This window comes from Perca flavescens, chromosome 23 (genome assembly GCF_004354835.1).
Source record: "Perca flavescens isolate YP-PL-M2 chromosome 23, PFLA_1.0, whole genome shotgun sequence".
Lineage (NCBI taxonomy): Eukaryota > Metazoa > Chordata > Actinopteri > Perciformes > Percidae > Perca > Perca flavescens.
The window spans coordinates 13,140,159-13,163,754 of record NC_041353.1 but is presented as its reverse complement, the minus strand read 5'-3'; the positions used below and the strand labels follow the sequence as shown (position 1 = coordinate 13,163,754).

Sequence of the window (23,596 nt, the reverse complement as noted above, 5' to 3'; positions counted from 1 at the left end):
TTGCCATTTGAATAAAGAGACCAAAACACCATGGCAATGTGAAATGCAATTGATTGAGCATTCATTTAAATTTTCAGTCAAAATAATTCTAAGTGAATTGAGTTTTGCATTGCCAGTTTGCATACTGAATTATCAATTGCAAAATGCATATTTAAATTGAATGATATAATTGCAAATTTAATTGACAACTGCTAAATACATTGCCATTTGAATAAAGAGGCCAAACAACTTCCATACAGCAGCAGTAGCCTAAAGGCAGCAGCCAAAAAGTAGCAGGTTTGTGACTGGAGGGTCAATGGTGCAAATCTCCTGACTGGTGATGTGAATGAGTCTCCCCTTCTTCACATAAAAAAAAACCAAAAAACATACAGTCTAAAGTCAAGGTGCCCTTAAGCAAGACACCTCACCTCCAACTGCTCCTGAGCTGCTCAGTGGCAGCTGCAGAAGACTGTGTTTGTTCAGGGCAGCTCCCAGTGTGACTGCATGGAGCTGTGTGAAGGTGAAGCGGGGCGAGGCTGATAAACAGTATGTATGCTTGTTCTGTCTTTACAATGATGAGAGGGAGAGCACATAATGTGAAAAACACCTTTAAAATAATCTGGACACATCTGTCTGCTCATCAATAACCCTCTAATTAGGAGGTTGGACTTGTCGGGACCAGCATTATGCATGATGGGACCTAGTGGCAGGTGCCCTGACACATATCAATATGTACACACCGCACACAGATACAGTCTCACATCTTTTTTTTTTTTTTTTTTTATTTATCCTTCATCCAGGCTCTGTGCTAGACTTCCTTTTCCCCTCTTTGTCTCTGAATCAGAAGAAACGTCACTGTCTGTCTCTGCCTTTTGTGTGCACGCACACACAAATACAGGACGTACACACACACACACACACACACACACACACACACACACACACACACACACACACACACACACACACACACACAGCCTTCTGCTGCTGTGATGGCTCTGAGCTGTCAAAACATCCTTGCTTTCTCTCCCTCTCTCTCACAAAGCAGACTGACTGAGCTTGTCTATGCAGGTTCACATAGACTGCTGTCTATCCACCCCTACTCTTTCTTTCTCTTTCTTTTTCCTCCCTCTCTCCTGTATCTCAGCATCTTGATTTTGATCTATCTATCTATCTATCTATCTATCTATCTATCTATCTATCTATCTATCTATCTATCTATCTATCTTTCTCTTGTGTCTTGCTGTCTTTTGCCTACACAAGAATCTACATAATAAAAGGTCTAGTGTATTAAGGTTATCATTCAAGATGTGTGAACTAAATACATAATGTATAGCTGTTTATAATAGTTCATATTGGCTCTTAACCTGTCAAGGTTTTCACACAGGTCCTATCCACACTGAGGCAGATACATTTTAGAAAGTTGTCCATCTACACTGAAACGGCAAAACTGTCCCATCCTGTACTCCACCTGCATTGTGCTTCAATGTAGTTCAATTCACAATTTAGTTGTTATTGTTGGCATATTTAATTGTCTCAAGTATACCTGTTAAGCAAGGCCAACAGAAATGCCAGCAGTCAATCGATCAAATCACTATTTTATGCTGGCAAAGTCGCCAGACACCATAAATACAGGTTAAGGACAACACCTGCGCTGTGTGATTGGCTATACTGGCATCAAAATGAGTGGTCTCTGAGACAGCTGGTTTCTTTGGACAACATGGGACAATGTCTGAGCAGACATTATTAAGGAAAAGCCTTTCTTGTCCCTACTTTTTAAAAAGGTACTTTTCCAAGGCTTTGAAAAATATCAGTGAGGCTGAAAGATGTGTTTTTGTGTGAACTTTGGTGTCATTACAACCCATTTCCCAGACATCTGTCTAAGCTATGGAGTCTCGTTAAAACCTCTCATGCTTATTAAAATGGAATCTCAGCCTTTGAAGGTTGCAATATTCACTTTCCTAAAGATTACCAGAGATCAACACATACCCGTCCCATCAAATAACATGCCAAGAAAGAAAATCAATTTGTTGCACCCAAAGTATATAACACTAATCTAGTTTCTAAGATATCGATGTAATTTAGCCTACAGCTATTGTAGAGTAATACTGGTGAATTTAAAAAAAAGTAATAATTATAGTAACAGTTAAAGAGTTACATTATTATTTTTTTAAACATGGCTTTGTGGTAATATATGTGTCTGTCTTCTCCCTCTCTACTGGTCTGACACACACACACACACACACACACACACACACACACACACACACACACAGAGAGAGCTGTGTGTTTGGCCTGGAGGGTGTGCACAGCGGGGAGGAATCAACCGTATGGCAGACATGAGGACGGAGCCAAATCTGGCTCATACACGTAGTGTGTGGCCGTGCTGCCCTGTATGTGCACATGTGTGTGCGTCGCTGAAGGCAGCCCGCACTTAAATATATATCAGGGCCAGTGGTTGCCTAAAGGTGTGCCGTTTTCACTGGAAATGAATGAATGAAAACCACTCTCAAGTCCCTTGCCAGCTACTGTCACCGTGCCCTTGAGCAAGGCACTTAAGCTGCTACTGCAGCAGCACAGCATAACATGTGAAGCAGAGCAATGCTACTGTAAGTAGGAGGACATATTCTCTTAAAGGATGACTCAGGTTGGCTATCATTTCTATGTGTTAATGACAACATTTTACTCACTAAAGTAAATGCTGATCTGGGAACAGGGCAAGAAACAAACGCAGTCAGATGATCAGACAAGCCAACAGTTTAGCCAGATGTTCTAAACCAGTTTATTTAGGGACCGTTTGGTATTTATGGAATGGACCACCAGAGGAAAATAGGGGAGGGTCATGTCTTTTTATTCTTTGTTGAGGGGAGGGTCATCCAACATGTTTTAGTCCAGACGGGGAGGGGGGTTACCCAACTTTTGTATTCATAGAAACAGCAACATTTCAAAGTGGCTTGTTTGGTGCATATTTTTCCATGTAGCTCTCAGTCTCGGCCCCCACTACCAGATGGGTCTGACCAATGAGTTTACTGGGAGGCAGAGGGAGCACTGCCCCCCTGGTGGCTTAAACGGGTAATTGCATTGTTTAAAAAATGAGCGGAATAATTACGTCTGGCATGACCAGATATTTTATAAATATCTTAGCTAAATAACACAAAACAACTAAATGGTGGTAGGTAATACATCTGATTTCATATGCTGCTTTAGTAAAAAAAAAAAAAAATGTCCTGGCTGACAATGCGAGCAGCATGACGTAAAAAGAGAAAATGAATGTTGCTAGTCCAGACATCTGACCGTGCCAAGGTTGCAATAAAGGTTTCCTAAATGCCACATTTGATGTCAGCTTACTAATTGATTGCGGGTTTGGTGTAGATTTGGACTTACGTTTATTCTACTTTGTTTAAACGGCGAAGTGGAGGAAGCCTAGTAACGAGTCCATAGCAACCAGTTTGTGTGTTGAATGTTACCCAGAGTGCTTTACTGAATGGTCTCAATGTTTTATTGTTTTATTTCATGTGAATACTAGTTTAGAGGAGTAACTTAGTATTTGAAGTAATGCAGTAATGCAGGAAGTGTGCATTTGGTTTCCATGCTTATTGTGTTTCCACAACAATGTTAGTGAGTAAATCTACTGAAATGGCCACCACACCATAACAGAGGGGTGTGATGCGTCAGATGAGAAAGCAGAGGTTTAGTCATGTATGTCATTGCTGTAAAAAACAATAGTGTACAGCTTTGCCATATGCAAACCAGTGCAGAAGGTATTGATACATTGTTGGGGGAGGGTTGTGCCTTTTTTTCCAAATCATTTTGGAGGGTCATAGAAAAATTATTACTGGCGAGGGGAGGGTCATGTCTATTTTGACTGAAGGTCCCAAAACTCCTCCGGTGGCCCCTGAAATAAATAACGAACAGTCCCATAGAGGTAAAGTTTTGAGTGAGCACAGCTGAAATGGTAGTAATAATGCCTCATCCTGCACAGGAACAACTACAGTGGGTACAGTGGGTCAAAGTCAGAACAAGGAAGTCAATCTGTAACTGTGATGGATGTTTACGCTGGGTAGTTCAGGTAATACATTTACAATTTGTGTTCTTTCTCTTGGGGGTTTGTTTTACAGTTTTTCCCGATTGCTAAACAACAGTGGGCACAACTGGAGTCACATGTGCAAAACTCTGACTACAGTCTGCACTACCAACAGTCACCTGAGCTAAACAGTTCACATCACCTGCAAAACTCATTCAAAGCAACACAACTCTTAACACATGTCTCAAAACAGGCTGAGTGCAGCCAAACACTATGCACAATCCTCACTGAGATAACACACACTGTCACTCAGAACACACTGAGGGTGAAAACACTAGCATCAAACACAAATACAGAAATTACAAACTTTCTCATCTTTACAGTTTGAACAATTTGAGTGACTTGACACTACTCAATAGTTTATTTAAGGAAAAGATATAGATTGTTTAATATACCAATTTTTACGTAAGGTAAACAAGAAGGAATGAAAATCAGCAGTTTTCTTCAACATAGTATTTTGTCTCTAGTAATTTATGGAATTACTGGGTAAAAAAACTAAAGGTACATACGTAACAGTACCAAAGAATAGTGTGACTAATCCTGCCTCGCTCCAGCATCATGTGGCAAGTTTTCTTCTTCACATTGGATGTCTGCATCATCTCTAAATACTAATGAATGTGGTGTTTCTATTGCTTTCACCTCCATTACTTTCTGAAAAACAGTAAGAACACAGTTTTACTATTGTAAAGATATAGTGTTTTTCACTTTTTTTATAGTTGTGTACATAACCTCAGACATCTTACCTGGACATATTGGTATCTTTGCTCTTTTACCTGTTTCTCTCAAACGGTACAGGGTATAATTGTTTCATTCTTATTTGAAAAAAAAAAGACTTTCTGAGCTTTCTCTGTATAAATATCCAGGATTTTTATGTATTCTGTATAAATACCGTATATGTTCACTAACTAATCTAAAACAAGACACCTGCTTAGGCTTTCAGCTAAAATTGCAATCAGCAGTGTTTGATAGGCACCAGACTGAAATCCATTCTGTTTTGAATGTGTGATTAACAGTTTTGACAGCAGTGTGTTAGCATTTGAACAAAGTGCTGTAAATCTACAGTGTTGTGCACGTTGTGGTTAAAGTCATGGGATAAGTGTGTAGAGTTTTGAAAACTGTGTTCAAGCAATGAAAAACGAACTAGAGTTTGGTCCACATGAACTGCAGACTGTAGTTAGTGTTTTGCACATGTGACTCCAATTGTGCCCACTGTCGTTTAGATATCGAAAAAAACTGTAAACATGTAAAATGCAAAAATAAGGTTAATAATAATAAGTTATAATAGTAATAAACTGAAAATATTAATTAAAATCTGACTTAATTAATGTTGCAAGATTTGTAACAAAGATTTCAGCATTTTTGTGTGAATGTGTTTATCTATGAAAAAGTGTATTATGGCACGGATTTAAAGGGGTGATAGAATGCAAAACCGAGTTTACCTTGTCATAGTTGAATTACGACAGTTCGGTGGGTAAAATATGCATACATAGAACCTCAAAGTCCCATTGACATCCCTTTCCTATGCAAAAGCGGGAGTTGTGGATCTAACGTAGCGGCGCAGAGGACGTGCCTGCAAGGCTTCACTCTCCGCTAAATTTCCCTGCGCTGACTAGCTACAGGGTGAGTTGTGATTCCTTGGTGGAGTTTTTTTATGTCCCAAGGGTAACGTTACAACAACACTAGTTGTAATGAAAGTGTCGAAACTTTGCATTTTGTCTCGACTGTTTTAGCTCGTGCCCAGGCATGTGTGGGCATGTCTGTATTTTGGAAGTCTGTTGGTAACAGACAGTGTGTCTGTGTGTGTGCCTGTGTGTGTGTGTGTGTTTGTGTGTGTGTGTGTGTCTCGTCAGAGCTTCTGAAGTCCGACAGTCTTACCAAATTTGCAATTAGCCATAAATGTTCGTTATATAGTTTATTTCTCGCATAAAAAAAGTCTCAGAAGTGAATTTAATAACAAAATAGCAGACAAACAATGTATAACATTGCAGTGTCTGAAATATGAGACCTGCTGTCTCGTCTGCAATGTAGGAGAATGTGCTTCGCTCAACCAATCAGCGCACAGCTCATCTAAATATTCATGAGCATACCATATTTGGAAGAAAAGCTGTCGTTCCAAATAGGGCCATATTCACAGGGTATTCACAGACCCATAGAATAGCACCTGGGCCATTTTCAGCCCAACCAATGTTACATACCCTATTAGGAGACCTTACCTACTCTATATAACCATTCTATCACCCCTTTAATGATTGTGGATTTAATTATGTATTTAAATTTTGTTGAAAAAAAGTAGTAGCATTAGTCTACATGCCAACATGTAAAGGCTGACTGTATTATATACACTGTTATGTTGTAGAATTCCATGTATTGTGTAAATGTGAATGTGACAAGCGTCTGTGTACGTGTGTGTAATGTCGAAACATCTCTCATGTCAGTAAGTGCAGGATAAGCGTGTGAGTTTCTGTATGTGTGTCCATGTCTGTGCCATTACATGCTGCCGGCATGAAAATATGCATGTCATTTAATTGTATGCGTGTGTGTGTGTGTGTGTGTGTGTGTGTGTGTGTGTGTGTGTGCATGTTGTGTACTGCGTGTGCTGCCAGCATGTGTGTGAGAGCATCTTGGCTCGTAGTGGTTTTGTCAGTGCATGAAAATCATTTATTCATGTTTCATTTCTGTGTGTGTGTGAGTGTGTGTGTGTGTGTGTGTGTGTGTGTGTGTGTGTGTGTGAATAAAGAACCATTTGTGTCTTGCATGCATGCTCTAATAGATACTCTTTGCTTACATGTGTAGCTAAAGGTTAAGGCTATCATGTCTCTATCTTTGAATGCTGAATTGTCTGTCTATGTTTTCCTTACTCATCTCTTTCTAACCTTTTCCTTTTAAACCTCTCCAACCCTCTTCTTAACTCTCAATCCTTCCTTCCTGGCCACATCTCCTCTCTCTGACTCCCCTAAATATTTTTCTGTCTCTTCATCTTTTTCCCTCTCATGAGTTTTGTGTGTAGAGGTTAACCATTCATGCAGCATATCCCACTCTGTGTAAGTCTGTCTGTGTGTGTGGGAGGGTTTTTAAAAAATGCATATATTCTATAAGCGGGAGGAGGAAACAGAGCGTGGTGAAAAGAAAAATACAGCCTCTGTGTGTGTTGTGTCAGTCGAGTTGACATCTGATCTTGCTGAGTATGATAAAGAAGAAAGTGCTGAAAGTACTCAGTGTGTGGGGGGAACCAGTGTGTGTGTGTGTGTGTGTGTGTGTGTGTGTGTGTGTGTGTGTGTGTGTGTGTGTGTGTGTGTGTGTTTTGTGGCCTGTATGTGTACTCGTTTCTGTGTGGGTGGTAAGAGGAGGGAGTAAGGGAACAGGGTGTGTGTGAGTGCACTTAGTTTAAGTGTCAAAATGGCTTTGTGTGTGTGTGTGTGTGTGTGTGTGTGTGTGTGTGTGTGTGTGACAAGGAATGAAGGAAAAGAAAAGATGGAAAGAAGTCTGAACAGAAAGAGAGACATTGAAGCCAATGCCTGTTTTTCTTCTTCTCTTTTTTTATTATTTCAATTTATGTTTCAGTATTCTCCACTACGGCATAAATGGTATATGCATATGTTATGAATGAATGTTAAATCCAAACTCTTTTCTGCTGCCCTCCCTTTTCTCTCTGTTTGTCAGAAATCTGTCTCTCCAGAGCTTTTCTGATAAGTAGACCAATTTGATCATTCTCACACACACACACACACACACCCACCCACACACGCACGCGACCATGGGCTTCTCCAGATGTACATCTACAACCAGCAAAAGTCTTTTACCTCTTTCTTCATTCTCGCTGTCCTTGTGTGTATTTTATGTTTCACGCTTTGTGTCCTTGGTGTAAGGCTCCATCAATAGGGAAGTGTCTCCCTGAAGAAAATCTATCAATATTTCATTCCATAACTGCTGAAAATGCAAGATCGACAAGCGAGAAAGAGGCAAAGGGAGAGGAGCTTGACTGTAACAAAAGAGTCGTAACAACTGAATACAGATCCAAAAGCAATCTGGAGACAGAGCAGGTGTAGCAAAACTAACTTTACTTTGTCAAAGGGCAAGTTTACAGTTGTAAGATTCAGAGGGGTGAGGCAGGTAAGAATCAGAAAGTGGGAAGAGAGTCAATCAGAGCAGGTAAAGGCAGGTACAACAGACCTAAGGCATGAACACCAAGGCAACAAAGCAACCTATGGCCCGTTTCCCCCACAGAAACTTTTTCAGGGGTGCAAGAACCTCTACGGGGCCATCCACACGGAGACGCTTTTTGATGCAAATGCATATGTTTTGCATTGTTTGGGCCGACCGTCCAAACGAATTCTGTAAACGTACTGCCTGAAAACGCACTTTTTTGAAACCTGGTTAGGGTGAAAAAATGTGAAAACGGCTCTTGTTTGGCTTCGTTTGGATGAATAATACGAATATGTCCGTATCGATGATGTCATCGCCACACCCCTTGACCTCTAGTGCATGACCACACACGACTTCACTCACTGCGGTGAAGCAAAGCGAGCATATCCCATCTCCATGGTCAAACCAGCTCACTTCATCTAGCTAAGGGGCCGTTCGGTATTTATGGAATGGACCACCAGAGGAAAAAACAGGGGAGGGTCATGTGTTTTTATTCTTTGTTGATGGGAGGGTCATCCAATTTTTTTTAGTCTACAGGGGAGGGTCTCCCAACTTTTGTATTCATGAGAAGAACAAAATTTCAAAGTGGCTTGTTTGGTGCATATTTATCCATGTAGCTCTCTCAGTCTCGGCCCCTATCGCTAGCAGATGGGTCCCTCCCTATTTAGTCAGCCACACCTGTAGCTTAGAGACCGTGGGATTTCCCAAAAAAAACCCACCGCTCCCAGTTGATTTTCTCCAATCAGGGCCACAGGGGGTGTCTATCTGCCTGTCAATCACTGCTCAGGCACGTACACACATATAATAGCGTTCTCCCCTCCCCATTCCCCGCGCACGAACTACAGAAAGTGGCTTTTCAGAGGTGGCGTGAGCTCCAGGATTTTAAAGATCTGAAGAACGATGCAGATGTAGCCACATTTCTTCTCGACAGGTAACATAATTACCATGAATGATTTATCTTTCACTTGGTTATTAGTAGTCAAAAGTCCACAAAGCTACGTTGGTGAGGATAATAGTAACGTTTGCACAGTGGTCGGTCTGATACGATGCTGAAATGGCTAACAGTAGCCTGCTAGTTAGCATCATTTTACTGTTGGTGAGTAAAGTTAACATTGTGTTAGTGTTTAGTTATTGAAAATGTTGTCTGACATGCCGGCAGTTCTGTCAAACTCCCTTGTGTGGGAGGGGCTTAGGAGACGGTTTGGGCTGCAGCAGAAAGGGGGGAGGGACTGAGAAGTTGTCGATGTTCAAATTTGTTGGCAAAGTCCTGGATCTTCACAATCTTACCTACAGCAGCTTTAAGAAAACATTATGGTGCGTTCTTTTTGTCTTGTAATCGCGACTAGTAGCTTGAGTGTGATGTCACATCCATGTCGGAAAACGAATAACCGCGGTGTTGTTGCGTTCTTTTTGTCACACAATACTACGAGTCGGAGAAAAGCTGGATTTTTGTAACATTTTTAGTAACATTTAGGATTCTATTCACCCAGTTATTGACATATTACACAAATATATTTCACAGTTTGATACATGAAAATTACGTTTTGATTAACATTAACGTTGGGCTACTGCTCTGCTTTCTGCTCAAGGCTCGGCTTAAAGCCATTGTTGTCATATAGCAACCGAGCGTCTCTAGCCAATTTCAGCTGCACAAGCTACAAAATAACTAATTAGGCGGTATTTAACTCCTAATAAGACTGTAGCAACATGCCTATAGGTAGCAGTATACAGCGCTATGTGTACGACTTCTTCATTTGGTTACAACAAAGACAAAAGTGCTTAAAATTGTAGAAAACCACAATGTTTACTACGTGTGATGCACGACGTAGCCATCTTTGAAAGTGAATTCGGGGTCCTCTGAGTTCAGACGACTTGACGAGTTGTATATACGACCGCGGTGGCGTTCTTTTTGCAACTTCCGGTTCGTAACTCCGGAAAACAACTCGTAAATCGACTTCGGTGGACAAAAAGAACGCACCATTAGTCTAGCTAGTCATGTTATGATGGGAAGTGGAAGTTAACTATGCTCTTCTTCTCCGTTTTTTGGTGAATTTCTGTAGCAGAAACAGCGCCGCCTATAGGCCTGGAATATGAAGTAGCGTGTTGACTCTTGTACAAATGGTCTCGTTTGGACGCAACTATTCTTGAAACGAATCCAGGGAAGATGGGTAAAAAAAAAAAAAGATTGTTTTGGTACGTGTGGACGTGGCCTAAAACAACAGAATCCCTCAAGCATGCCCACTTCATGCAGTGATTCACCATTGTGTGGAGGTGAGAAAGCAGGATTTGAACTTTAACACTGACAAAAAAATGTCTGCTGTTGTCACCAAGCTGGATATAACAGGAATGGATACCTACAGCGTATTAGATTTTTAGTACAGCGTCAGACCAATATCTACTCATAGCCTACAGTGCACATTCTGAGCTTATGCATGTAGCAGTAACACGTGTATTTATACGGGGGCTGATGGGGGAATGAGGAGCAGCTGTGACTGGGTCAGGTGATGGGCTGATATGGGGAACCCTCAGGAGACAACTGATGGGCAGAATAGTCGTGAACAACATGAGATGTTAGTGTGCAGGATAACAGGAATTAAACAGTGGTGTTAGAGAATGAGGACGAAGAGGAGGATGAACCAGCTGTCTGTCTTTCCTACACAAGTAAATTGTTGGGATATGATTATTAATTATTCAGATGATAAAGGTCAGTTGTGCTTGGCTGAGTTACACAGGAAGCCATTGTTAAATGTGATTTATGTAAATATTCTTACCCTTCGTTTTCCATACCCTGAGCTAAAAAAAGATTTAAAAAAGCAACAAAACAAAGACAAAAGGACACCAAAGACACTGAGAACAGGGAGCTCTGTGTCAGAGAGGTGAAAGTTAATGTTAATACATCTACTGAACATCCCGTAGTCCGTGTTACTATGGCGCTGACACAGGACTTCAATTAAAGCTCAGACTGACCGCACACACACACACACACACACACACACACACACACACGCACGCACACACGCACGCACACACGCACGCACACACGCACGCACACACACACGGCCATTGTGCAGACCGGCCTATTGATTTTTGTGGTAACACTGTCCCGTTACCACATACAGTGCAAGTCTACCTCTGTAACCCCCCCCCCCTCCCTCGCCCACCTCCTCTCCTCCCCTCCCTCACATGTGTAAATGTGACACTTGACACTACTCACCTCCCCCTCACCTCTCTGCCACCTCCCCCTTTTTCTTACCATCTCTCATTACAATCTCTACTCTGCTTTCTCCTGCTGCTTATGTCATCTTCCTTCTTGTCTTCCTCAGATGCTCAGTCAGCTCCATCTCCCTTCACTCTACCTCTTTATCCCGCCTTTACTTACCCTTCCTTCCCTCCATTCCTGCACCCTTTTCCTTTTTTTCAACAGGCACATGAAAAAAAAAACTCACATATTAAAACACACAACATACATATGCAGATAAAACAGGACAAATAAGAGAATGTCTCACCAATCCCCCAGAGAGCGAGGAAGAAGAAGAAACAGAGATTTCCCGCTGTGTTCAGAAGCGTTGGCAGTACTGCTCCACACTCATGCCAAAACATGAACGGGAAAGAACAAAATAGAGAGGAAAAGACAAAAATACACATATGAAGAGATACAAAGAGAGAGAAAAACTCCAAAAGGCTAAAAACATTTACAGGCTCCAATAACCTTAAAGATTGATTACAACCCTGATGTTATGCATCAGTTAATTGGTATTTCAACTGTGAAAGTATTGCCTAAGAGTACATAGTTTGCATGCTGTATGTTTCAGTACATGTAACCATGCCTAAAGAAAAAGTCTGAAATTGGTGATTACATGTTTTCAAGCCAACTAGTTTATCTTTAAGCAGTATGATTTGAATATAAGCTCAATTAACTGCAGTAAATTACATTTGTATACTCAGGAATGTAATGGGAAATAAAAAGGCAGGTGAACTGTAAGCTTTAGTCAGTGATTATTATAAGACATGAGATCCTTCAACCACTGCTGTATATGTCTATCGAATTCTACTTTTAAGCAGGCATGGACGAGAAGCTGTAAAAGTGCCTACGATAATGGAAAGTTGGAACATCTACAGTTCCATGACAACTGTGCAAATCCATCTGCTGATAAAAGATGCGGTTGAAAGCTCTGGAACAAGCGAGTAAATTAACTTTGAATCCTTTTTTCTCAATAGCTGTTTCCAAGGTCAAGAATGAACTGTTAAAATAAACTTTGTATTTATTGTTTCCTCTCTGCTGGTTATGTGATTTTTTTTATTTCTTGTTAAGTCTTACTTGGAAAGAAGATGTCTGAAAAAAAGTCTGGATCTTGAGAGTATGCAGTTAAAGTGAAGGCGTGAATAAATAAGAGGAGAGTTTTGCAGTGCCATAGGTCTCCAGGATCTCCCTCCTTCCCAACTTCTCCACCTCTCTCTTTCTCTCCTTTTCTATTTCCAGCCAGAGGAAAACTCCTCCTTTCCCTGCATTCCTCTCACATTCCAGCTCTGGGTTTACCTTCTCTACCTCTCTTTCTACATCAACATCCACCCCTTTCCCTATATCCCTCCTCTTCCTTTTCCCTCTCAGGGTCTCCTCTCTCTCCATATCTCCCTTCCCCCTCTTTCTTTCCCAGCATGCTCCAGTAGGCCGGTGGAGGCAGGGGGCTCGCCTGAACCCTCCACCCCCAGCAGGGGCCCTACAGCTCAGCCTTGCTGGCTGGCAGGCTCCCTGGCACACCTCCAGCACGTGTACACACACACACACACACACACACACACACACACACACACACACAAGCTTTTTCTTCTCTGCTTGCTGTCTCTCTCTTGCTTCTTTCTGTCAGCCTCTCTTGCCCTTTCTTCTATTTTTTAACACTTTTCTTTTTTGCTCCCATCATTTATGTCTTCTTTCATCTTAATCTAAATATATATATGTATATAAATGATGCATCTTGCTGTTCATCTTGGCCATTTAGTGCTACAATATTGCCCTCAAAGACAATGTTAGTGTCTTATTAAAACTTCAAACAATCTAAAAAGCAAGAAGAAGAAAGATGGTCTCCATCTCCTTTCCCAGATGCTTTGTTTATGGTTTTTATGCAGGTATCATATGGGGACAGCAGCCAGCAATAAAGTTTATTTTCCATGTAAGACCTGGGAATTTGCCAGCTCAGGACCTTGTACGATCTCTGTAAATCCACATCATGACTCTTGTGGGAACAACTATAACATTTTCAACTACAACATACAGATACTTTCTTCTGCTTTTCTATTTTAGGTAGCCAGCTAAATTGACCCTATCACAAAGGGATTCAGAAAAAAAAGAAAACATCTAATATAAAGCAACATGTGTCATCAGATGTGTGAACAATATGGCACCTAAACATAAACATAATTAGTGATGTGAATGGCCTTCACAGTCACCAGATCTCAATCCAACTGAATGCTTAAAGACCAGATGAGGGAATATTTTTAGTAGAGTTCAAGAAACTTTGGAAATCTATGACAAGGAGCCTTAAAACTGTTATGGTGGCCTATGTGGGTCATGTAATATTGGTTTTCTCTTTCTTTTGTAATCTATATTTATTATTAACACAACAGAGAGAAGATAGAATGTAGGACATTTAATGTAAATGCAACAGTTTGATTTTCCACTGTCAGAACTGAAGAATTCTCTTTTGCCTTATTCGACAAAACAAATGAAACACTGATGAGATAAGAGTGGGAGAGAGAGAGAGAATGAGAGAGAGAGAGAGAGAGAGAGAGAGAGACAGAGGCCCTCAGTAATTTGGTATTTCCTTTTTAGACAGGGGAGGAATGGCTAATGCCCTCGTTTTCAGTACTAAGTGCACACACACACACACACACACACACACACACACACACACACACACACACACACACACACACACACACACACACACACACACACACCTCCTTTAATGACCCATCCGGCCTTAGGCACTAGGGGACCAGAGAGAGAAAAGAGACTGAAGAGAGAGAAAAATATAGATACATAGATAGACAGCTATATAGATAGATAGATAGATAGAGTTAGAGTAGTGTTAGGTAGGAGCTGTAAGTTCAGACACGTATGCACTGAGAGTCAGAGGTGAGGGCTCACAGCACTGACACACACACACACACACACAAAGCTATGGGAGTTCAACTGAAGGTTAGACCTTAAGGCTCCACGGCTCAAAGAGAATTCATAAGCAGCTGATTCAGAGCGCCACTGACTGGTGAGATTACTGCAGGAGGAAGAGGACATTTTCAGGAAAATGGATAATTTCAAGAATAACAAATGAAAAGATTAAAAAGAGGCCAAGGGTCTAACATTTGGGAGTTTAGGAGAAAAAGATTGAAAAAAAAGTGAAAAATGAAGGACAAAGAAAGAAAGGAAGAGACTGAGTGAGGCAGTGACAACTCTTTTACAACTTAAGCAACAGCTGAAGATGTTACTGTGTCTCCAGACTGTCTCTCAGATACAAACATACATACACAGGGCCCTGACCTTGCTGATGGCAGCTGTTGACGTCACTCTGTGCCCTATCCAGAGCTACAAACTCCCCACAATGCACACACACGCACACACGCACACACACACACACACACGTCTATGCTACATGTATACTGTTGTTCAGGGCCTTTCTTAAACTTTTGGAATTATTTGATTTACTCAATACCACTGGAAGCTGTGTTGAATGCAGGACTTCTCTAATTAGCTCTTCCAAAAACACGAGCGCCTAAAAAAAAAAGTTCAGGCATTGGCATGCTGCAGACTAACAAGTAAAGTAACCATAGACATCTTGTTCTCAGAGGTCTCATTTTATCAGCAGTTGAGTTCAGTTGGAGAAACTCCTGGAGAGTAGCTGAAGGACTTCTAGCCTCAAGCTTATAGCACCTTTTAAAAACACCAGCGCCCAACGTGGGGCTCGAACCCACGACCCTGAGATTAAGAGTCTCATGCTCTACCGACTGAGCTAGCCGGGCTGCAAACTTTTTACTCATGGGAGCAGTCTTCACCTACAGACTGTAGTAACAGCTGATTAATAGCCACAGTGCCGTTTTTGTCTTTTGCATCATGCAACCAACCATATCAATGGCATGTTTGGGCATAGGCTGTTTGGCATCATGCAATCAACCATATTCATTGAATGCTTGGGACGACACCCAGTCTGTGGCAGTCTTCACCCTTGCCTCTGCTGTCATCAACTGAATAAACTGCTGTTCACCCTGCAGAACCTACAGGCAATTGCGGGCCACAGACACTGGTATGTCAGGGCCCTTTGAATTATATATGAACTGTTGTTACACTCTGTTCATCGGTTAAGAGGAATCTTTTTTATCAGAGGCCAAGGTTGGCTGCAGTCTGCATCGCTGTCATATAACGAATAATGCAACAATTTAAATGCCACTTTGGTTAAGTGAATTGTCTTTACTGTAGAACAGCACAACAGACAAAACCTGACATAGTGGTTGAATGACAGTCCCATGTATATTGTATAACACTTCATTGTGTCTTTTGTCTTAAAATGAAGGCTTAATCAAAGGCTCCCTCTCCCACTTGATTTATACAAACACAAAATGAACAATATCTTTATCGCCAAACTACAGGAACAAATCCTGCAGGTAAAAATTTCTGTCAGAAGTGGGATTTGAACCCACGCCTCCATTAGGAGACCAGAAGTCCCTTTGCTCAGGAAGGAAGCAACCCTTGAGTCTGGCGCCTTGGACCGCTCGGCCATCCTGACAATTGAAAACATTGAGACACCAGATTCAGCCTGGACTCACAAAAAGCCAGGAGAGCCCAAATAAATTTGCCATTTTTTGGTGAATTGTTGCTGTAAGGACAGTGAAGTTGAGTGATATTCTAATTTGGTTGCATTGAATACAATAGGCTAAAAAATAGACAGTGAAGGCTATTAGAAGCACTTTTCCAGTGATCTCTTGCTTTACTGCGCAGCCTCCAACTGAGAGAGACAACGTAAATGTGACGTGAGCAACGTGTCTGAAAGTTGTAAGTCTTCTGGTAGCTGTGCCAAGAGAAATCTCAATCATTCAGAGCCCAATCTTGCAGAGACAGAGAGCGTAGGTATATGTAAGGAGATAACATAGGCACAGGCTAATTATTGCTAACTAAAATGCTAGTTAACATTAGTAATTAAACCTAAACAGCTCATGTAAGTCGAAACCGCCTGCGAGCTTCTCCTGTACTATACGGTAATTCCTCTACTATGTGACACAATCGTTAGCCTATTTTTACAAAAACGTCTGCCAAAGAGCCATAACGTGAGGTACAAGGTAATGTAGCCTTTTATATATTGTCGTGTTTCTTTAGAACTAAACAATGGACAAATAGTCTCTTTAAACGCTTCAGATGTAAAGTTATTCGCTGTCAAGTGATGTCAAAATGAATGCTAGTCAATGGAATGCTAACGGGAGGTGATGGCTTTGTAGCATCAAAATGGCGCCATAGGAGGTTCGAGTTCTGAAGCGAAGCTTACCCCCTTGGGACGAACGCGTCACGTGGGTCTGTTTTCTCCAGAAATTCTATATTAACTTTTTTATTGATTCCATTCAGCACTGTCCCATTAGCACCCAACATCTGACACATATGTTCTCCACGTATACAGAGCCTACAAATATTTCACACCAGGGATCAAACACACAAAATTCACAATTAAACACAAAACTCAGCAGACTCGAAAAGAGTAAATCATTCACCTCAGTCCACATCTTCACTCCCCTCCTGCAAAGACCCCTCTCTCCTGGTGAAGGACAATGCCGAACACAATCTTATGAACAGTCAATATTTGTAGCAAGAACCAAGGGGATCCAAAAAAAATACAATGTATTCACCAAATAAAGTCTGTTCTCAATGGTGTTACGAAATCAACCCAGTTACTCCAGAAATTCCTAAATTTATCTGATTCTAGTCTAACTAAGAAAGTCAACTTTTCCATCCTGTAGATGTTATACATTACTTCAACCCAATCCTCCATTTTAGGTACCTCAGTTTTCAGCCACTTCCTGGTGATGGCTTTTTTACCTGCCACTAACATTACTCTGAATAAATATTTATCCCCCGAATATATTATTTTCTGGTTCCCTTTTTCCAAGTACAAATCAAAAAATGTAAATGGAAGTTCCATCTTCAGAACTTTTTCCATGCCTTTCTTTAATTCGAGCCAATAAGGTATAATAGAGGAGCAATTCCAAAATATATGAAAATGATTGGCTTTACTTTCTCCACATAGTCTCCAACATCTCGTATCCTGAGATTTCTGTTGTGCAGGTGTAATAAAATATCTTACTATGTTCCTCCAACCATATTCTCTCCATGAGAGGGAGCATGATGTCTTCCATTGTTGTTCATTGATCTCTTCCCATTCCTCCTTCGACAACCTCCTTCCCCCCTCCTTCTCCCACTTTTCTTTTATATATACATTGTATTGTGACCTTTTAAATTCTCCACTTCTTTATATAATTTTGAGATTCATTTCTTGCCCAGATCTGATTCATATGCTAAAATGAATAATTTAATTATTCCAGACTCTACCTCCTCTAAACTGGACTTTTTTATTGTTTGATCCATATAATGCCTCATCTGCAAATATCTGTAGAGATCCTGATTTTTTAAACCAAATTGATTCTTTAGGTCTTGAAAACTTATAATTTTCTTCTTCTTAAAGAGCTCCCAGAATACTGTTGGCCCCCCTCCCCATCTTCTGAAGCTCCCATCCATTGTATTAGGTATAAAATCAGAATCATGTGCAATCCAACGCAGTAACCTACTCTGCTCTATAAGGTTATTCTTTGCTATAATCTCAAACCAAATGTTAAGGGATAGACCCAACCAAGGATTTAGTTCCTCATTAAGATGCTTTCTCAGTTTTTTATCATTTATTATAGCTTGTATTGGAATGGTGGTTGATGTATGGCCTTCGATGTCTTTCCATCCCGCACTGTAGGCAGGATTGTACAAGTTCCACATAATCTTTAGTTGCGCCGCCTGGTAATAGCTTTTAAATCATGGCAGGGCTAGTCCCCCTTTAACTCTGGGAAGCTGTAGAGTTCTATATCTTATCCATGGTCTTTTTCCTTGCCAAATGTATCGGGAGATGAACCTGTCCCATTCTGTAAATTCTTTGTCTTTTACTTCTACAGGCAGAGTTTGGAATAAATACAATAACCTTGGAAGAACGTTCATTTGGATCACTTCTACCGTTGAAGCTAAGCTTGTGAATGGGATTAGGTTCCATTTTACCATATCAGATTTTATTTTTGAAATTAATGAATCATAATTTATGGATTTCAGTTGAGATAGGTCTTGGGGTAGATCAACTCCCAAATATTTAATGGATTTTGATTCCCAATTGAATTTGAATCCTTCTCTTTCAGCTCGATCCGGAGCATAGTTGAATGTGAGGACCTGTGTCTTTTTCACATTCAATTTATAGCCTGATAATAAACCAAAGTCCTCAAGTTGACATGAGTGCCGGAAGAGATTCAGTGGGTTGCGTCAGGTATATTAACACGTCATCCGCGAATAATGCTATTTTCTGTTCATCCCCCTCTATGTCTACACCTTTAATATTTTTGTTTTGTTTTATCCATTGGCTCAGGGGTTCCAAATAGATAGAAAAGAGGAGAGGGCTAATTGAGCAGCCTGAAGTATGAAGGAGCTTGAGAGATGTCCATTGATCTTAATCCTGGCTGTGGGCTTATTATAGAGAGATTGAATAGTTTTGACAAAAGTTTCATGGAAACCAAATCGCTCGATCACCATATACAGGAAATCCCACCTGACAGAGTCAAATGCCTTTTCAGCATCCAGTCCCACTATTATTGCTTCTAATCTTTCTTTGATTATGTTCTGCATTACATGCAATGTGCGCCGAATATTATCCTGTGTCTGTCTTTGTTTTATAAATCCAGTCTGGTCCTGGTGAATTATATCTGGCAAAATTGTTTCTAAACGTCTGGCTAGAATGGCAGTGAATAGTCTGTAATCTTGGTTAAGAACACTCACTGGTCTATAATTAGAGCATTCCAATTTGTCCTTTCCTTCTTTTGGAATAAGCGAAATAAAGGCTTCTTTCCAGGAGTTTGGGATTTCTCCCTTTTTGAGTACCCAGTTAAATGCATTTTTCAGCAGGGGGATCAATGGTTCCCGCAGCACTTTATAAAACTCAGATGTATATCCATCCGTGCCTGGAGCCTTATTTGTCTTCGAAATTGCCGAGTTGACTTCTTCAGCCGAGATCTCCTTGGTCAGATTTGAATTCTGGTCCTCAGTTACCCTTGGCAAGCTTAAAGAATCTAACAATGAGAGTATTTGATTCTTATTATTTATGTCTGGTTGAACCTCTTAATGGATTGCCGTTTTTGTTTAAATCCGGATTCTGTCTCTTTGGATGGTTAATCCTTTTTAGCTCGGCTATCCTGCCAGGTTAGGCGCCTGACCCTCTCTAGTCCACTCTCCATGGGTTTCACCACCTCCACCTGAAACCCTCTCCTCACCATGTCCTTAGTCGCCTCTTCAGCCGAGTTGTAAACGCAGATTTCTCCCTCGTGAAACACCCGTAGTTTCGCGTTTGGAAGCGTATTTTCTTCTCCTTCAAAACTTTCTTTGCCTCTGCATACTCCTTCCGCTTTCTCAATACCTCCGGAGCGTAGTCATGGTCCAGAAACACTTTCTTCTCCCCGTACACGAAGCCTATTTTCTGCCATGCTATCTTAATTATCTCTTCTTTGCTTCTAAAACTCATGAATCTTACCACGATGGACCTCGGTGGGGAACCCGGGGGGGGCGTGTTACAAGCGCCCGGTGGGCTCTCTCGATCTGGAGGTTAAGTGATGGAGGCAGCTCCAACTTTTCTCTCAGGAGATTCTGAATAAAATCAATCATTGACTTGGCGTTGTCCTCCGCTCCCTCCTTTACACCGTGAATCCTGACATTTTCCCTCCGCGAGCGTCCCTCCTGATCCACCAGCCTGTTCTCAAACCGTTTCGGTAGCTCCAGTAGTTCCAGTGTAGCATCCTCAACACACTGCAAACGCTTCTCGGCCTCCAATATCCGCCCCTCGGCATTATTGATCCTGTTATTTGCCACCCTAATGTCTTCCTTAATTTCTTTCAGAGTGACTAAATTTTCACGACAAAAATCTCGCAGTTCACAAAGTATCTTCTCCAGGCTTGCCATGCTCTGAGTGGTCTCTTCGCCCTGATCTGCTAGCTTTGATGCTAACGTGTCTTCGTCTTCGCTTCCACTGGTGTGTACCTCGGGTTTTTGAGACTTTCTTCCTAACTTTCCTCTCGGCATACTCTTCGCCCTTTCCAAATTATGTTTAACCAGTATGCCAGTTGCTTTTTGACAAGTAAACAGGGCGTTCAAAAGTTAAAGTCGGGGAGCTCACTCTTAATGCTGTTACCATCGTAAAGGTGCACCGGAAGTTCCTTTCTTCAGAAATTCCAAGACTGTCATGGTAGCTAGTTCAGAATTCAATCTCATATTTTACTAAAATAGTTCACTGAAATGTGTTTCTGAAAACATTTTAAGTTAGAAATAGGCCATGCAGTTGCTGAATCTTTGTTTCAGATCGACAAAGGTCAGTTTAAAAGATTTTTGTCAGATTTTGAGAAACTCTAGTCACACTCATTCCGCTCTCCATTTCCAGCTTAGCACTCTACCAATCAGATGGGTCATTGAGTCCAACTGCCGGCAGTGCCTGCCACGCCGATTATACCTGTCAAATCGGCCAAGATGAAGTTACAACTGCAGCATGGAACACACTCGAGTCAATGGACTTGCCAGACTGGCGATTATTGGCTCTGTGTGTCCAGGTCTTAACAAACACTCCGACTGTGATCTTATTGGCCTTTCAGAAAGGTCAGTACCCAACGCGGGGGATCAAACCCACAACCCTGAGATTAAGAGTCTCATGCTCTACCAACTGAGCTAGCCAGGGTAGAACTTCAGGAATCATCATGTAAAAATGATGCAGCCAAAACAGGGGGCAGTGCTCACCTACAGACTGTTGTAACTTCATAGCATGTCTTTTGCATCATGAAACAACCATATCAATATCATGTTTGGGCAGAGGCTGTCTGGCATCATCGAACAACCATATCAATAGAATGCTCGGTCTTCACCCTTGCCTCTGCTGTCATCAAGTAAACTGCTGTGCACCCTGCAGAACCTACAGGCATTTGTGGGCCACATACACTGGTGTGTCAGGGCCCTTTGAATTATATGTGAACTGTTGTTACATTCTGTTCATAAGTTAAGAGGAATCTTTTTTATCAGAGGACAAGGTTCACCAGTTGCCATAAACGGAAGTCCTCATCAGAGGCCAAGGTTGGCTGCAGTCTGTCTAGTTGCTCGAGGACACACAGGGATGAATCCTGCAGGTAAAAATCTTTGTCAGAAGTGGGATTTGAACCCACGCCTCCATTAGGAGACCAGAAGTCCCTTTGCTCAGGAAGGAGTCAACCCTTGAGTCTGGCGCCTTAGACCGCTCGGCCATCCTGACAATTGAAAACCTGGAGACACCAGATTCAGCCTGGACTCACATAAAGCCAGGAGAGCCCAAATATATTTGCTATTTTTTGCTGAAATTAGTGGCTGTAAGAACAGTGAAGTACAGTAATATTCTAATTTGGTTGGATTAAATACAATAGGTTTTGTGGCACATCTATCTATCTATCTATCTATCTATCTATCTATCTATCTATCTATCTATCTGATAGAAGAATGGATGGACTGACTGATGAATGTCTGGACAGATGGACTGGTGAACAGACAGATACATGAAGGATGGATGGATGGATGGAGGATAGAGGAGGGGGTTCGACATCTTTGATCCTCCCAGCAGAAATAATCAACAAAGCCCTGGAGCAGGCCAGCGAGACCTAAATATGTGTGTGTGTCTGTGTGCGCCATGGGGTTTTCTGGCTGCATGCCAAGACCAGCTCCTACCAGGAGAGAGATCAAAGTCTCTCTCTCTCTCTCTCTCTCTCTCTCTCTCTCTCAAAACCCTCGTTATTGCTTTTCTTGATTCTCACTTTTTTATTTTACCTGAGGGCAGATAGAACAGTTTCCTATGCAAAACAGAAAAAGAAAAGATAAAAGGATTAAAAGAGCAAGCAATGAAAAGACATTGAAGGAGAAAGAAAATATAAATTGTTGGTTGCACTGATGTTCACATACACATACACATACAAATACACATACACACACACACACTTACTTCAAAGCCCTCTTGGTTGTCAGGTTGTAATGGGAGCAATTGTTTTGGCAGGTGTGTGTGTGTGTGTGTGTGTGTGTGTGTGTGTGTGTGTGTGTTTTTCAGGCTGTTCTTGTTTCCCTTTAAACTGGAAGAATCTCATGACAACACTTACATTTCAGACGCACAGTTTAGACTGAATTAGCCTATTAAAGGATACACTGAACATCTGCTGTTTCAAATTAAAAGCTCCACTGCGACTGAATACATGCCCACATTCTCTTTGATATTTCAAAATAAAGCGCTGCTTTACATTGACAAATCCAATTGCTTTATCATTGGTCTGGCCTGGCCAAACTATTATTTCCTAATTGAGATAATGTTCATTGTCGCCATTTTCACAGTCGACCCATTGATACAAAGTGTATACACACACGTACAAGTCACAGGTTGGTTTACCAAAGGTCAGTGTGTCACTTTTCACTGTAATACCAATTTCTTTGGTTTATTTTGAGGTATGTGTGAGAGACATAACAAAAATGACTCATCAAAATCGGCTCAGTAGAGGCAGAAATGTCCTGACTTTTAGTACCTAGTTTGGGTGAAGCTCCAAAAAAACTGGATCCTACATCTACCATTTACCACTTTACCATGCAGCTTAATAGTGTCTCTTCATTAGACTTTTTTCAGACATCAGAATGCTCCCTGCAGAGCCACAGAAGACGTTACACAACTGTTTACACAGGCTAATTTGTACCCGACTATGAGGAGTAAACTGATCTTGATGTTGAAAATTGATGGAATGCCCCTTTAATGCAATAACCTGCTCTGTAAATCCATGTTGCAGTACAATACTGTATCTCTAAGACTACTGGGGAACTTTGTTGCATGTCATTTCTCATCTCGCTCATTTATCTAATAAATATAAATAATATAATAATAAATAAAAGGGTGTGGTATGGCAATCAAGGATTTAACTATAATAGCCCGTTTACCATTTCACATCGAAATTAACCAGTGTTAGAACCACATTCAACCCTTGTTGTTTATTCTCTGGTTCAGTAAGACGTATAAATAATTGTTTTTAAGAATCAGCCAAATGCAAGATAGAGGTGTCAGATTAATTATAATGTGGTCA

At 41.1% G+C, this 23,596-nt stretch overlaps 1 protein-coding gene and 3 non-coding genes across 5 annotated transcripts in view; all 4 read right to left on the bottom strand.

The window, feature by feature from the left end:
* wnt5b (wingless-type MMTV integration site family, member 5b) overlaps positions 1 to 23,596 on the bottom strand; it is a 90,486-nt gene that overhangs the window by 49,920 nt on the left and 16,970 nt on the right. The gene's annotated exons all lie outside the window — the stretch shown is intronic.
* trnak-cuu (transfer RNA lysine (anticodon CUU)) lies at positions 15,148 to 15,220 on the bottom strand. Its single transcript has one exon. It is a non-coding gene; the product is annotated as a tRNA-Lys (tRNA).
* On the bottom strand, positions 15,871 to 15,981 carry trnal-caa (transfer RNA leucine (anticodon CAA)). The gene is made up of 2 exons: positions 15,944 to 15,981; positions 15,871 to 15,916 (listed from the first exon to the last, which is right to left on the bottom strand). It is a non-coding gene; the product is annotated as a tRNA-Leu (tRNA).
* Positions 21,655 to 21,765, bottom strand: trnal-caa (transfer RNA leucine (anticodon CAA)). Its single transcript has 2 exons — positions 21,728 to 21,765; positions 21,655 to 21,700 (listed from the first exon to the last, which is right to left on the bottom strand). It is a non-coding gene; the product is annotated as a tRNA-Leu (tRNA).